This window comes from Canis lupus, chromosome 32 (assembly GCF_011100685.1).
Source record: "Canis lupus familiaris isolate Mischka breed German Shepherd chromosome 32, alternate assembly UU_Cfam_GSD_1.0, whole genome shotgun sequence".
Lineage (NCBI taxonomy): Eukaryota > Metazoa > Chordata > Mammalia > Carnivora > Canidae > Canis > Canis lupus.
In genome coordinates, this window is record NC_049253.1 from 33,978,392 (window position 1) to 33,995,053 (window position 16,662).

Below are 16,662 nucleotides of genomic sequence, written 5' to 3' on the forward strand. Positions count from 1 at the left end.
TGTGTCTCTCATGAATAAATAAGTAAAATCTTAAAAAACAAAAGGGAGCTTGCTATGTTATATGTATGTGTGTGGCTCTAGAACTGTTTAATATTTGCAAAAATATTTTTACAAGCTCAGTTCCAGTTACTATAATCACGACAATAATTTTTCACACCCTGGCACCTATTAAATTAGCAACAAGGTTCTTTTCTTGAGCCATTATTCAAATGGATTCTGTCTGCATTCAAATTAATCTCAAGATCATAGAAATTAACAATGGGAGAGGTACGTTAAATCACGTAGTCCATTTGTTTGCTAGGGGAGAGGAGAATTGATCTTTACATCATAATCTCTAGTGCTTTGTCCAATCTGTTTTAAATGTCTTGAATACGTGTTATTCTGATTCTGGGTGGTCATCTCATCAAATGCCAGGGGAAATTCTTTTTCACAGTCTACTGGAATATGTATGGATTTTCTGATGCTTTGCAATTTGCCAGTGCTCAGAGCTGCCAGGAACCAGGCAATGTATTTTCTAGAGGAGTAGGAGTGCACGTGCACACACGCACTCGTGTGTGTGTGTGTATGTGTGTATGTGTATGTGCTTTGAAGAGGGTTGGGTAGATCATGTGAGGAAGAGAGAGAGACAAAAAAAGGGCAACTTGAAGGGCGCCTGGGTGGCTCAGTGGTTGAGTGTCTGCCTTTGGCTCAGGTCATGGTCCTGGGGTCCCGGATCCAGTCCCACATTGGGTTTCCTGCCGGGAGTCCACCTCTCCCTCTGCCTATGTCTCTGCCTCTCTCTGTGTGTCTCTCATGAATAAATAAACAAAATCTTAAAAAAAAAAGAGGGCAACTTGAGAAGAATGATACATTTGATTATATTTGAGATCTGGCAGTTATTTGCCTTTACTTAGTAATGCCCTGCGTGACTTGGGGAATTGAAGGGAGAAGTAGTCATAGTCACTAAGCCAAGGGAGGCAATGAAAAATGTGGGTGGGTCTGATGCCAATTTGAGGGGTAATTAATGAAATTTTGTGGTCAGTCATCTAAAAGCCAACGAAAAAATTATATGACTTAAGGTTATATACTTTATAAATCTTACACGTGGGTAGTTTAACTTACAGGCTCTAAAGTAGAAAGTCAGAGACTGGACATTCCAAAGTTAGCTATTTTTCTTTCTTTACAAATTCACTTGCAGCATTCCAATTAGATAGATAAATAGATGACAGATAAAATAGGCATCTATATTCATCATTCAGTTCAAGAAACAGAACATTAGTACAATGAATCCTTCCTTGATTGTTGTTTTATTTAACTCAAATGAGATAAAAGGCATGAATCACTTTGTTAGGGCACAACAAAACAAAACCAAATTTTATGATCTTATTACAACGTATTTGTTATTCAAATTAAACATGCTTAATAGAAGCTGGAGAAGGAGTTGGTGCAGTAGAACGGACATGAAAAGCATGAAGATCCCTTCCTTCAGAATCTCATGGACTGTAAGGATCATAAAGGACTTTAAATTCATTCACCCTCTGCTATGCTGCTCGAATTTCCACTTGAAAATCCAGGACAAGTATTTGTTCAACTCCTGCTTGAAAACCTTCTGTGGTGGAAAAAATCAGTAGCATGCATGGCTTTGGTAATAATGGCTTGAATAATGGCTTTATTTCCTTTAGACTCAAACCCTGCGTCCTCAACATGTCCACACATGGGTCCTACACTTTTTATTTATTTATTTATTCATGAGAGACACAGAGAGGCAGAGATATAGGCAGAGGAAGAAGCAGGCTCCCTGTGGGAAGCCCAGTGTGAGACTCGATCCCAGGACTCAGATCACAACTGAGCCACCCAGGTGCCCTTGGATCCTACACTTAGGGCTATACAGAACTAATCTATTACGACAGTTCCTTGCAGATTTGAACACCGTTGTCATTCCCCTTCCTTCAACCCTCTAGTGTTCCCACCCCAGTTTCTTCAGCTAATTCACTACTTCCTAGACATTGTCACCCCCTCTGCTTGGTTTACACATAACTGTCTTAAGTGGTGGCTCCAGGCAAACCCATTCTTTTTTTTTAAAAAATCTATTTAAATTCAGTTTGCCAACATATAGTATAACACCCAGTGCTCATCCCATCAAGTGCTCTCCTTAGTGCCCGTTACCCAGTTACCCCATCCCCTCACCCACCTCCCCTTCCGCAATCCTTTGTTTCAGGCAAACCCATTCTTCACAATCTTTCTGACACATATTCCTTCAGTGCCTGAGATGTAACAGAGGCTTAATATGTACCTGCTAACGATGAACAGAGCCTAGTCAATCCTACGGCACATTTATCTAGTATTGTAAACTTTAGCCTACAAAACCAAATTTTCCTCAATATCTCCCATATTGTTCTCTTCTTGAATCTCAGTCCTCATTAGAAGAAAAGGTGAAAACACCACCTTTGCCTCCAAATCCTTCAATCTCTCAGGAGCTGATCCATCTTTTTTCTTATCAAAAGCCAAAAGCACAGCAAGAATTACTTCAAGCCTTCCTCTCTTCCACCTACTCTTCAAAAACAGGAAAGCAGCTTGTATTAAACATGCATAGAATTCTCTCTGCCAGCTAAAATGTATTGACTCTGCCCTATGCACAAACTACAGAGCCCTCCTATAATCTTTAGAAGACATGGCATAGATGTGACAGCAGTGGTGTGGTGGTTCTACTCCTCAGGATACTACTAGGGTGAGAGAAGTCCTTGTGCAAAGTAGGCAAAGGGCCCCCACTGGTTGGTTCACACACAAGCCCTCTCTGTCCCTGTCCTCTGGGTGGCCCTGTTCTCTTTTCCACTGGGCACCTGTGTGGGCTCACAGTCAGATAAGCCAGCAAATAAGCTGATTGATAGTAGAAAATAAAAAAATCTTGGAAACTCTTTCTGGTTTAAAGGATGATGTTATGAACAGAAACAAACCAAATGCTGAGAATTATTTTAAGGGGAACGAGCCAAGTGAATTTGTGTAAATACGGTCATGCCTGCCAACCAAATCCACTTTGCTCAGACATGTGCAATTTTACATGGAAAAATACTTTCAGAATCCTTACAGGAGGAGGAAGGCTTATAATTTGAAAGTGGACTGGCTGTGGTTCCTGATGCTGTTGAGTCCACCTGTGCAAGAGCACTAGCCTTGCCCGTTGTGTGGGGCTGCACAGACAGAAGGTGGAGGAGCCACCTCAGCAGGCTGGCTGGTGCTTGATGGTCCCAGACTCTTAAGCCCAGATATTTGTTTGGAGATGAAAAGCTGAGCTCAGAAGGAAGTGGAGAGTGCTGGAAGAAAGAATTAGCACATCCCTCCTAGGGAGGCCAAATGTTAGATCAATCCTGTCTTCCAGCCGCTGAGCGGACTGCAGGGAATGAGATGTTAATTTATGTGCATTGCCATCAGGAGACTGGGAAGCAAGTTTTGCAATCTGTCTGCCTAACTCTCAAGCTGATGCAGCTGCTCTGTAGTATTGGGGCTCCAGTCAGGTGCAAACCCCTCCACTGCAGTGGCCACCTATGGGATCAGCAGACCAAGCCTTATTTCCTAACTTTTCTTTTCCCTGCCATCACTCCCCACTATTTCTTCTTCTCTCTCCTTGTACAGGTCTGAGATGCTCTGGTGGTAGGATAATAAGGAAAACTTTGCATCCACATAGAGCAATTGATAACTGACTGAAAATGCTTTCCTCCAACCTGCAGGGAAACAGTGAGTGTGTGAAAAAGAAATAGGTTTATCTCATGTGGTTTTGAAGAGGCCATTAGGAACCATAGAAAAACAATACCCAGCTTGGCAATGCTGGAAAGTTGACTTTGCAGTTTGTTTATGACATTTTTTTTTCTCAAGAAAAGCCTACAGTCTTTTTTGAGGAGGGGGTTGGAGAAGAGGTTATGGAACCATCAGCAAGAAAACCAGAATTCACCCCCTAGCAATATGAATAATTGGAAATTCTTAAATGGAAATTGGCATGGTTACAGATGACATAACATTTGTTGATGTAAAATGGGATGTCCCCAGAGGCATACATTGCTTTAATTGTTCCCATCCCAGAGCTTTTATGAGCCCAGGAATAAGCTGTATTTTGTAGTATCTTTGTGGCAGGTGCCCTGGATAGCAACAAAGATATGTTTACTAAAGTTCTCTTTCCAGACAGAGCCTGAAGGCTCACAGAGCAGTGCTTTGTATTGCATCGCAAGCGTGCTATGCCAAAGTTAATTTCCATTTGCTTTTTGTTTGTGTTCTGTCACATGCAGGACACCCTGTAGGATTTAGCCATGTGCTTGACCTTGAGACGTTCTCTTTTTATTTTCTGATTTATTTCCTCAGCTCTGCAAGTGTTTCGTACTCAGAGGTGCTGGGAGGGATGATTACATGGTCAGGCTTTTGAAGGGGAGAATGGGAAGTGTTCTTGGTCCAGTGTGTAGAAAGGTCAGACTAAGAAGATCAAGTGAGGGGACTCATTCTGGTAGAGTCTCTTATACTGAGGGCTCTTGCCAACCTCTAAGAGTTTGGAAAAATGTTATGGCCCTGGGTCATGGAGGAGAGGTTTGTGTCATTTCTGAGGCTCGTTCTTGATGTCAATCTGCCGTGGTTCACTGATTATTAAACAGAATCATAGATGAGAGTCCTATTTCAAGGGGCTATCTTTGCACTGTATCCAAATTTATATTTGCTAACTTCTAAGCCTACAGACCACATTTCAGTAGAAATCATCTTTGAGTGTACTGTATCCATTTTTAATGGGCACTTGTTTTCTCAGTAAGGTATTTTGCACAGTGCTCTGGCACAGCAGTGAAAACACTCCTGGATTTTGAGAAGGGCAACCTACTTCCACGGCTCCTCCCTGGGCACAGGCTTCAGCAAGGACTGGTCCCTCTGTGAGGTCTGGATACCATGCCTTTCACTCTTACCCACTCTCTTTGCATTGCTGCAGTTATCACCACACTGACTCTTTTATCTCACTGAGATGACTATGCTCAGGGCTTTCGGCCACTCTGGTCTCCACTGCTTGATCTATCCAGGCTGCGTTTTATGACTTACCCCTTCACTCAACACTCTCCTGAAAACAGGCAAAGAGATCCCTCTCCTTATTGAGCTTATATTCTAGTTGGGAGATAGAGAGTTAAAAAAAATAAGTAAAAAAGAAAACCAAGCAACATACATAGATATATGTAATGTATATGGGAGTGCTAGTGTAGCATTAGATCTTGTGATCCTGTGCTACCCCTCTTGCCTTCTGAAGAGCTCTGCCAGGAACTATACCTTCTTTCTGGGTAGCCCTGAAACCTAGGCTTCCTTATCATTCTGGGAATTTCTATGAGAGTCCCCCAGAGAAACTGAGTAAAGGGAGAAATTGTGCTGAAGATGGAGAACTGTTTCAGCAATGGCATAGAAAGAGATTGGTATAGTAATCTGAAAATCTGGGCCTTTGACTTCATCCAAATCCCTGTATTTGATTTGGGTTGATTGGCCTAATTAATTGTAGCACTGAAATGTTGTGCTCATTACTATTCACTTCCGAAAGAAGTGGACATACATATAAAAAAAAAATCTATGCTGTACTTTGCTATTTAAGTAAATGTTTACAAACATAATCTCATTTTAGCCTCCTCGCAAGGGCCTTGGGTGGCAGACGTAGCAGACAAGCAAGCATCTTCCCCGTGACAGTACCATACCCAGAAATTCTAGCCCTACTGTGTTTCCATGAGCAAGTTAACTTAAATTCTCATAGCCTGTTTCTTCATCTCTAAAATGGGGACACTACTACTTATCTTGCACAGTTCAGGGGAGGGAGGTCTTTTTTTTTTTAAATTTATTTATTTATTTATTTATTTATTTATTTATTTATTTATTTATTTATTTATTTATTATAGTCACACAGAGAGAGAGAGAGGCAGAGACACAGGCAGAGGGAGAAGCAGGCTCCATGCATCGGGAGCCCTGATGTGAGACTCGATCCTGGGTCTCCAGGATTGTGCCCCGGGCCAAAGGCAGGCGCTAAACTGCTGCGCCACCCAGGGATCCCAGGGGAGGGAGGTCTTAATGAAAAAAATGCTGCATGACAGCTATTATTATAATATTGCTATTTACAGTTGAAAAACTGAGGTTCACAGAGCAGACTGCATAACAAAAATTTGTCAACACGAGCCAAAGGCACAGTGTCCTTTTAATAAAAATACACTGTTTCTGAGAAATTGCTTTATGATTTAAAAGGTAAAGAAAAAAAAAGGAAAAGGCTGAGCTCCATATTTAGGGTCCCTGGCAGGCTCCCCAATTATTGGCAAGGTTGGTGTCTGGACGTCAGGACCCTCCAGCAGGAGGAGAAGCCTTAGGTAACAGGAATGGAGGCAGTGGCCCTGAGAGGGGCATGTTTCTCTTTTTGGTAGGAAATGTGATGAGAGGTATAATGCATCCTCCATTTAAAGCAGATAGACAGGGGTGCCTGGTGGCTCAGTCTGTGAGGTGTCTGCCTTTGGCTCAGGTCATGATCTGAGGGTCCTGGGATTGAGCCCCACTTTGGGCTCCCTGCTCAGTGGGAAGTCTACTTCTCCCTCTCCTTCTTCCCTGCCCCTGCTCATGCATGCACATACTCTCTCTCAAATAAATAAATAAAATAAAATAAATAAATTCATCTTTATAACAAAACTATTACTCCCATTTGATATGCAGGACACTGAGGCACAAAGAAATTAAATAACTTACCCAAGGTCATATGGTAAGTGGTAGATAGACCCAGGATCCAAACCCAGACAACCCAGCAACAGGGCCCATTTTCTTAATCGCACCACCATTCTAACTCTTGATGAGCAGAAAAGCTGATCAGAGATGTGGTCTTTCAAGATAGGAGAGTCACAGCTCCAGCTGGACTCCTAGAGGCTACCTTTCTTTATACAAGGGGAAGGAGGCTTTCTCTACCAACACAGAGGGATGCTTGGCTTTGTGATAGTATAGGAACTACGTTTCAGTTGCATTTAAAGAGGCAAAGGTTCTTCTTAACCTTTTTGACTTTTGTTATTGTGTGTGAAGAGGAGGAATTGGGGTGGGTGTTGGGGACATTGGGGAGCTGGGAGAGAGAGAGAGAGAATGGGAATATAAGTAGAGGAAATTCTAGTTCAGTGTTTTGGATATTCAGCCAGACTCTTTGTTCATTCCCAGAAGGTGATCACTGCCAAAGCTTGCTTCTATGTGCCCAAATCTGCTTGTTACCAAGTCTGGACTGTTACTTTTGTTCTACATTGCTTCAGACACAACCAGAATCTCCAAATAATTTTTTTTTATCATATTGTGGTAAAAACACTTCACATGAGATCTGCCCTCTTAATCTTTAAGTGTGCAGTGCAGTATTGTTAACTACAGGTACAGTGCCATGCAGCAGATCTCTAGAACTTGTTCATCTTGTGTAACTACAACTTCATGCCCACTGAACAGCATCTCCCTGTTTCTCCCTCCTCTAGCACCTGGCAGTCATGACCCAAATAATTTTAAGGTGTCTGAAATGGTAATGAACAGAGTCTGGTGCTGAGATCATTTGAGGTTTCCATCTCCAAATTACCTAGACAAAACTTTGATGCCAAGTTTTAGCAGATGTAGTTGTAATTATTACCCAAAAGAAAGTGTTGTATATTTCTGGTATTTCTAGAAAGACATTAAAACAATTTCTATGTTTAGATTTTTAAAAAACTGATGGCAATTTCTCTTATAAACTTTTCCACATGGTGCTCTTTTGGTATCCTATGTTTGCCAGTGAATATAATGCCTATAATGGGGTCGGAAGGAATTCCATGAAAGGTGAGTATTGATAAGATTCATGATATGAGACAGTTGACAGGGCACTGGTAATTCAGATTTGCTAGGCTGGATTGACAGAAATGACCTGGTGAAAACAGCATGTAGCTATTGTTTCCAATAGATTTTGTTTCTAACCAGTATTTAGTGAGTAGTCCCTACAGCCAATTGTATATTGGCTTTTGGACCCAGGAACTCAAGCTCATTTTTCTCTCCCTAAAAGCACTATCATTTCCAGAGGGCAGCGCATGTTAGAAACCTGTTCCTGGGGCTGCTTTGTCAGGAGAGGGAGATATAGTAAGAGGCTGTCTTGAACAAACAAAGACATCCTTGACAATGACGATTTATCTTGCTACCTGCAACATGCCCTTTGGTTTGATAGCTGCCTGGGCTGGCTGGGATTATTTATCTTGAGCACACACTGATATATGGAAGTGTGCTTCTGGCAGGCTTCCTTCCTTTCTTCCTTTCCTGCCTGGCTGGTCTCCTCCATTCATTCTTCCATATCAGATGGCTGTCAGCCAGTGTGGTCCTGGGAATTAGAGGGGAGGGCAAGTGCCTAGAAGTATCTTAGGAGAAATGATCTTCTTTGCAAGCAGAACTTGATCTAGTTTCTTTCTTTCTTTTTTTTTTTTTTTTCCCTGTCAGTGGAGCCTTGGGAAATAAGATGCCCAGGAGCTCAAGCTTCTAGCAGGTGCAAGGAATGTGGGACTGTGCATCTTTCCAGCAGTGATCTTATTCAAGTAGACCCTTTTCTTCTTCTGCCTTCCTTTTTCTTTTTTTCAAGGATTCTATTTATTTTATTTTTTCATGAGAGGCACAGAGAGAGAGAGAGAGAGAGAGAGGCAGAGATACTGGCAGAGGGAGAAGCAGGCTCCATGCAGGGAGCCTGACTCAGGACTCGATCCCGGGTCTCCAGGATCAGGCCTGGGCTGAAGGCGGCACTAAACCCCTGGGCCACCGGAGCTGCCCTTCTGCCTTCTTAAAGAAAGGTTTCCTTCCTTTCTTTCTGCTTGGGCTTGTTCCGGGTGACACTAACATGTGACAGTTGCAGGAGAACCTTTCGCAGCAGCTCTCCTCCATTTGTGCTTCAGAAAAAGGCTGCTCCCTCTGTTAAGAATCTTGCCTCCCCTTTACCCTTGACTAACTCCTGCTGGTTGTTTATACATTCAGCTCAGGCATGACCTTTTCTCAGCATTGCTTGCCCAATTTCCCATCTTAGACTGTATAGGGTTTTTTTTTCAGGGCCCTGGAAAGCTGGAAAAACAGTTATTATTCAGGATTCCTGGGCATTGCCTCGGATATCTTCCCCCACTCCTAACACAAGTCTACAGCACACACACACACACACACACACACACACACACACACTGTACCCTCCAAAGAGGATGTGGTCATATCCTTCCTGATTTAGTTCACAAATCAGGCAAGCCTGGTACCTGCGAGTGGAATCAGACTCACAAGAAATGGGAGTTGTTCTCAAAAGACTTTTACCTGAAAGGATTTAACGAAGCTATTATTTCCGGTAGGGTGGGTGAGTTAAAGAACCAGCATGGTTCTTTAAAATACTGAAGGGGGTAGAATACTGAAGGACTAGTGACAGCAGGAAGGGACGAGGCTCAGGAATGAAGGTAGTTGAGCCTTGAGAGAGATGGTGCTGAACAGTAGGGCTGACCCATGGCAGCTGTGGCTGCAGAGAAATGCAGCCTCTGCTCAAAGTCTAGTAAGGGAGGTGGTGGGGTTGGGGAGAAGAAATTCATCTATCGTCCAAGATGGAAGATGGCCCACTTCTGGGGTACAGCACAAGGCAGAGAAGCTGTGGAGAGTACAGGGTTTATGGGGCAGGGATACAGGGTAGCCAGCATACAAACATTTCTTTTGTTCTTTGAACCCCTTTGGCAGTCTGAAAAGCTAACGGATCCTTTTTCAAAATAATGTTCCTAAATACAAAAGAATAGACATGGGTTGACAAAGGAAACCAATTATATTGAAGTAAAGCTATCAAAATACTAGAAAAAAAAACCTGATACAATAATATATATGCTGATTAACACACGAGACTAAAAACATCTAGTGGCAGATCCAATAGTCGCCAAACTTTCTAAATAATGATAGATGTAGATGATATTTTAAGACAGCTGTAAGAGTTGAAATGAGTATGGATAAATCTGTAATTTTTTATTGATGATAAAGTCTTAGGTTCTTCGAACACCACCATACTTTGTTGTCTACATTTATAGTTGAGGGAAATGCTAGATATCAGTTGAGTAGAGTTTAGTGTTATAGATCAATATATACTTTTCCCCATCTAAGTTTACAGACCTATGAATTCTTTTTTTTATTTATGATAGTCACACAGAGAGAGAGAGAGAGAGGCAGAGACACAGGCAGAGGGAGAAGCAGGCTCCATGCACCGGGAGCCCGACGTGGGACTCGATCCCGGGTCTCCAGGATCGCGCCCTGGGCCAAAGGCAGGCGCTAAACCACTGCGCCACCCAGGGATCCCCAGACCTATGAATTCTATCCAAGGTTCCTTAAGGGCCTGAAGATACCGGGTTAAGAACCCTTGCCTTGATTATAAGTGCAGGAATGTTAAATTTTAGTGGAGTGATATAAGCCTGAGTTTGAGAGGACAGCGGTATAGCCAGGATCCAGCTTCTTCACTGTAGTAAGACCTTCCCCAGCAGTGTCCAAATGTCCTAAAACTCCACACTAAGAATGATGCATTTACTCATTTCTCTGGTCAGCATCTACCTCTGTAAGTAGTATATTGTTGGCTGTGCTAGAATGTAAACTTCATGAGGACATGAATTTTTAGTAACTTCTTGTTAAAGTATTGTGTGTGTGTGTGTGTGTGTGTGTGTGTGTGTGTTCATCAAGTGTATGGCTTGATGAATTTTCAGAAACTGAACATATTGGCATAAGAAGAACCTGCATCATTACCAGCATCCCGGAAGCCTCCCTCAGGTACCCTTCTTGACATTTCCCTTAAAGGTAGCTATTATCCTGCTTTTAACAACATAGTTTGGCCTGTTCTTAGTCTTTTTTATAAGCAGAATAATGCACTCTATACTCTTTTGTATCTTAATTCTTTCTTTCCACATTTTACTTGTACGATTCACCCATATCTTTTTATGGAGGTGTAGATTACTCATCTCATTGCTGTATAGTATCCCATTGTGTGAATATACCATAATTTATCCATTCTGCTGTTAACAGGGATTTGGATAGTTTTGTGTTTTGGGCTTATGTGAATAATACTTATTATAAACATTCTAGCACATGCCTTTGACGAACATACTAAAATATTTCTGTTGTGTATATAATTAGAAGTGGAATTGCAAGGTCATAGGTCTGAGTATGTTCAGCTTCAGTAGATATTGTCAGTTTTCCAAAGTGATTGTGATGGCTTATACTTCCACCAGTTCTCATTGCTCCAAATCCTCACCAACCCATAGCATTCAATGTCTTTTTCATTTTAGTTATTCGGGTGGTTGTATAGTGATAGTCCATTGTGATTTTAATCAGCGTTTTCCTGGTGACTAAGGAAAAAGAGTACTTTTTCACTCTGGTATTGGCTATTTGGATATCCTCTTAATGAAGTATCTGTGCAAGTTTTTGTCTTTTTTCCTAATTTCTGTCTTTAGATACCTTGAGCAAATTAGTTAATTACTTTCAGTTTCTTCATTTGCTAAATTAGGATGCTAATAGAACCAATTTATTGGTGGTGGCATGAGGATTAAGAGTTATAGGCATGTAAAATGTTTAGGCTAGTGCCTACTGCCTGGCCTGTGGTAAGTGCTCAATAATTTGTGATGGTTATTATTAGTTAGTCACTAATGCAGTACATAGATGGGTAGTCCATCTATGTTTCTTGTGTAACTGAATTTGAAACATATCACTGTAACAACATTGTAATCTGTTAATATTGGCTACATCTGGGTGGGAAGCTCAGTGGCTTGGGGATGGGATGAAGGAAACTTATTTTTATTCTCTTTTGATCTTTGTACTGTGTGAATGTATTTCTTGTTAAAAACATAAAGTTAACATCCAAAAAGCATAGCTGAAATAGAAATAGAAATAATTTGGAGTTAGGTTGAATCATGAGTTATATGACCTATGATGCTATAGGGGTGACCAGGAAGTGTATGGAGAATGGGCATGGGGTGGTAAGAGGGGGAAACCTTTTAAAGATACAGATTTGGTTAGGAAAATGTGATGTCAAGGTATTAATGTAAAAGTTACGAATAGGAAGGAGAAGTAAATTATTCACATAGCATTAGTATTTGAGTGTTCCCAGAGTTTAATGAGATGAGATATAAATTTAATGTTGGGAAATAAAAAAATATCAGAAGACAGAAATGAGATGAATAGAATGCTTTAGTCATGTCCAGTCTAGTCTCTCGAAGTCCCAGAAGTGTGAAAAAAAATATTTTGGCACAGGTTTCCTGAGGATGGAAGTACACATCTGTGAGTCTCTTGGGGTTTTGTTATGTAAAAAAAGGTACTTGTCTCTCTTGGCCAATTTTATGTTGCGTTTATCCATGGTAAGTCACCTTTGACTGATCTAGGAGAAGTAACAGAACCCTGTGTACGTTTTAAAATTATTATTATTGATAACAATACTGATAATGTCTTAATTTGCATAACGTATTATTAAATACATGTTCTTATTTGCTCTCCACCCTAACCCCTGAGGAAGATAGCTCCCTTTTATGGACGAACTAAGTCGCAGAGGGGCTAACGGGAATGTGGGAGCCAGGACTAAAAGTTAGGTTAGTAATGGAAATAACCCAAAGTACAACCCATGTGGTGACTGTTATGCATGCCTGTGACAAGGTGTAAGGGTTGAGATGAGGAGGAGCGCTGATGAGATATTTAAGTGGAGAATACTGACTGGAGAATAATGAGAATAATGATTAGAGATGTTTGAAGTGAAGAATTCAGTGACTGCCACTATCAGGGGGATGGTTGTTGTGTCCTGTCATGTACTATTCCTCTAGACTGTCAATTCTGAGCTTTGGTGATGTCCCAGAACAGTGACTTTGAACCGATATTCAATTTAGTGACTTTTCACATGGTTCTACTTTCCATTTAGATGGCATAACCCTAGGTATTTGGATTTACTTAAACTTATTTGGATTTACTTAGACTTATTGAATAGACCTGGGAAACAAATTCAATGTCACCTAGAACAACCTCCTTATAATTTTATAAATGAGGTAACTAAGACCCAGAGAGGCAAAGTGACTTACCCAATACCGCAAAGCTGTCTATTGTAGAGGATTGCATGAAATAAACTGGAGGAGATTAAGAGGGCAGAATTGACTTTCAATAGGGAAGATTTTCTTTAGAAGTTGATTAAGTTGAGTTTTAATGGAGGTGAAAGTTCTGGTAGATCTATGGAAAGAGAATTTTACCTATCTAGCTACTGGATAACCATGGCAGATAGTGGCTACACGGTTATTGTAGCTATGGATCCATAAGGTCTTTAGACATAGCACTCACTGATACACCTTCAACTCCACACTCCATTCCTGAACCAGTGACGAAAATAGAAGCTCATCCTAAAAGTACATGGCGTATGTAGTAAGCAGAATACTAAGATGGCCCCCAAGATTCCTGTCCCTCCCTTTTACATATTCTTTTTATACACTCTTTATAATCTCCTCCCCCTTGACTATGGACAGGTCTGTGCATGTGATGGAATTCACTCCTCTGATTGGGTTGCATTACATGACAAGTATGAAAGAATTTTGCAGCTGTAATCTCACATTAGCTGATTTTGAATGAGTTTAAAGGAATATTATTCTGGATAGCCCTTTCTTAATCAGTGAGAGTTATTCAGAAGACACGGAGATTCAAAGTAGTAGAGATTGTCCTCCTGGCTTTGAAGTAAGCCTGTGTTTTGAGAAACCTACATGGCTAGATCCTGGAGCTAGATCTCTAGGAGCTGAGAGCGACCTCTGGCTGTAGCCAGGAAGAAAACAGGGACTTCCGTCCTACAATTACAAGGAAATGAATTTTACTCACCAGCTGAATGAGCTTGGAAGACCCCACGCTCCTCATTAGACCACATGCCCACCTGACACACTGAGACCTGGTAAGACTCTGAGCAGAGGACCCAGTTAGGCTGTGCCTAGACTTCTAACATAAACTATGAGATAATAAATTGTTGTTGTTAAAAAATAATTCCCCATCTAGGTAGGTACCACTTTCCTGGAAGGTCTCCAAGTCCAGGAGCATAAATTCAGGCAAGAACAGCTCTTTGGGGGATACTTTATTTACTCTTGGGTGTCAGGGCTGATGTGTTTTCATAGTATAACCTATACAGGCCAGTAGCAACAGATTTTCAGATCCATTGGCTTATAATAATTTTTATGAATCGTTCTGCAGAGGAATAGTTTCTAGGCAGTCAAATCAAGCTTTGTTAAGAAGCTTTACTTTAGAGAAGATAATATTCCTGGAAACCTACCAGAGATTCAAAGTAGGTCTTATCCTCCTGGATATTGGATTTCTTATTTTAAAACAAAATCTTTGCTTGCTTGAAAAAAAAAAAAGTCTTTCTAATATAGAAGGAAGCATACTGGCGTTTTTCTTCTCTGTTGCTTTATTTTCTAGATTACCTCTTAATTCTTTCCTGTACTAGCAAAACAGGAAATACTGAATAGCATTCACTTCTATTTGGTGCAAGGCTTCCCAGGAGAAGAGGACTTAGACCTTTGGAAGCGACTGGTCTCTTTCTTCCCATGAGACAATGCCTCTTTGTTGCATGGGGCTCTCTTAATCACCTGCATTTATGGTGGTTCCCTTGCTGCATGGCTTATATTTCACAGTTTTGGGTTCCATCTGTTGTGAGGGGAAAGAATAGGATTGGCAAAGTTCTTGCTCAGGAAGGGCCACTTGGTGGAATTTACTTGCTACACTTCTAGTACACAAATTCTTTATTTCAATTCTCAGTCGTGGCTAAATACTTGTAAAGAAAAAATTGTTCTAATAATCTTTAGCTGTATCCTCCAGATAGTCTAGATTTTATGACTATTCAGCACAAATAAAAATGGCTGAAAGGGGCACATTGGTAGCTCTCAGTTGCTTAAGCATCTGACTCTTGATTCAGCTCTGGTCATAATCTCAGGGTCATGAGATCGAGCTTGTGTAGGGCTCCATACTCAGTGTGGAGTCTGCTTGAGGCTCTCCCTCCCTCTTCCTCTGCCCCCTCCCTGCTGTCATGTGTGTGTATGCACTCTCTTTAAAATACATACATACATACAATCTTTAAAAAATGGCTGACAAACTTCCTACTTTGTATGTAGCACAGAAGGAGACTTTAAGGAATCATGTCTGCTGTCAAGGGAGCCCTAAAATGTGGGGGTGCTGTTTGTTTCTACAGCAGAGAGTGTCTAGGTTTCCCTGAGAGCAGCATGCTATGAGGGGTAGAGGGAGAAGTGAGAACATCGCCTCTGAGGAAACATGCCAGATCAGTTCAAGTGCCTTTGAAATTCGGAAATAAACCTCTGACTGGGGGTCCCTGTAAAGGGACTCAGGAAAGCAGAACAATACTGGACTGGGATTCCATTCTTTGCTGTTACCAACCGAATATGTAACTTTGGCCAGCTCATAGAGTTGTTCTAAGCCTCAGTGTCCTCAGGTGTAAGAGTGGGTCTTTCTGTTAGAGTTCTTGGTCGACAAGGAGCAGAAACTAGCTGTTACCACCTTAAGCAGAAACAGATTGTTTGGAAGGTGCTGGGCTGCTCACGGAACCTGCAGAGGCTTGAGACCCAGGCTGGAAAAGGGCAGGAAGCAGAGCAGGTCTGTCTGAAGTCTGTGGAGCAGGAGTCCCTGCTGCAGTAGTGAACATCCCAGGACCCTGGGATTGAGTTGAAGGCAGATGCTTAATCAACTGAGTAACCCAGGCACCCCTGGATATTTAGTTTAAAAGAAAAAAAGCAATGGGCCTTTCTAGTCTTTCTATTCTGGAACAGTTTCTCTTCTGGAATACATGCTTTATTCAGTAGAGTTTCAATTTGACTGAAATTAATACACTTGCTACCAACTTCAAGTTTGAAATGTTTAATATAGTTTTAATTTTATCATTTAATAATATAAGTAAGGTTAATACACTTGCTACCAACTTCAAGTTTGAAATGTTTAATACAGTTTTAATTTTATCACTTAATAAGTAAGGTGAAGAAGGCTCTAGACATACTTGACATTTGAATCTAACTTTGCAAGACAATTTACTAGGCAAGGAAAGTATTTGCTATGGTTTCTCAGGTCTATCTGGATATGTTTGTTGTTGCAGGGCAGTAATGAGCATCCCTAGGAGGGGCAAAATATATGTTTGAAGTTGCATTTTTATTTTCTATTTTATTGAAATACATTCTCTAGGTCAAAGTCCTTTCAACTTATATTTTCACTGTGCTGGCCATATATTTAGCCGTAATTACTAGGAATTATGATTTAGAAAATATTTATATGGAAATACACTGCCACTGAACACATCGGAGCCTTTTTGTGATTTTGAAAGTCAGAAGAAACTTAATTTAGAGAAGTACCAGTTTTAAGGAACCAAATTTTGTGTCACTCATTCAGTTTAGTGCATTTTAATCACTTGAAAGCTTAACCATTTCAGATCTTTCCTTTCCTTTCCTTTCCTTTCCTTTCCTTTCCTTTCCTTTCCTTTCCTTTCCTTTCCTTTCCTTTCCTTCCTTCCCTTCCTTCCCTTCCCTTCCCTTCCCTTCCCTTCCCTCCTTCCTCCTTCCCTCCTTCCCTCCTTCCCTCCTTCCCTCCTTCCCTCCTTCCCTCCTTCCCTCCTTCCTCCTTCCTTCCTTCCTTCCTTCCTTCCTTCCTTCCTTCCTTCCTTCCTTCCTTCCTTTT

The 16,662-nt window shown here is 41.2% G+C and overlaps 1 protein-coding gene across 7 annotated transcripts in view; it reads left to right on the forward strand.

The window, feature by feature from the left end:
• The window catches only part of RASGEF1B (RasGEF domain family member 1B), a 550,412-nt gene that overhangs the window by 65,672 nt on the left and 468,078 nt on the right, over positions 1-16,662 (forward strand). The window lies entirely within an intron of this gene.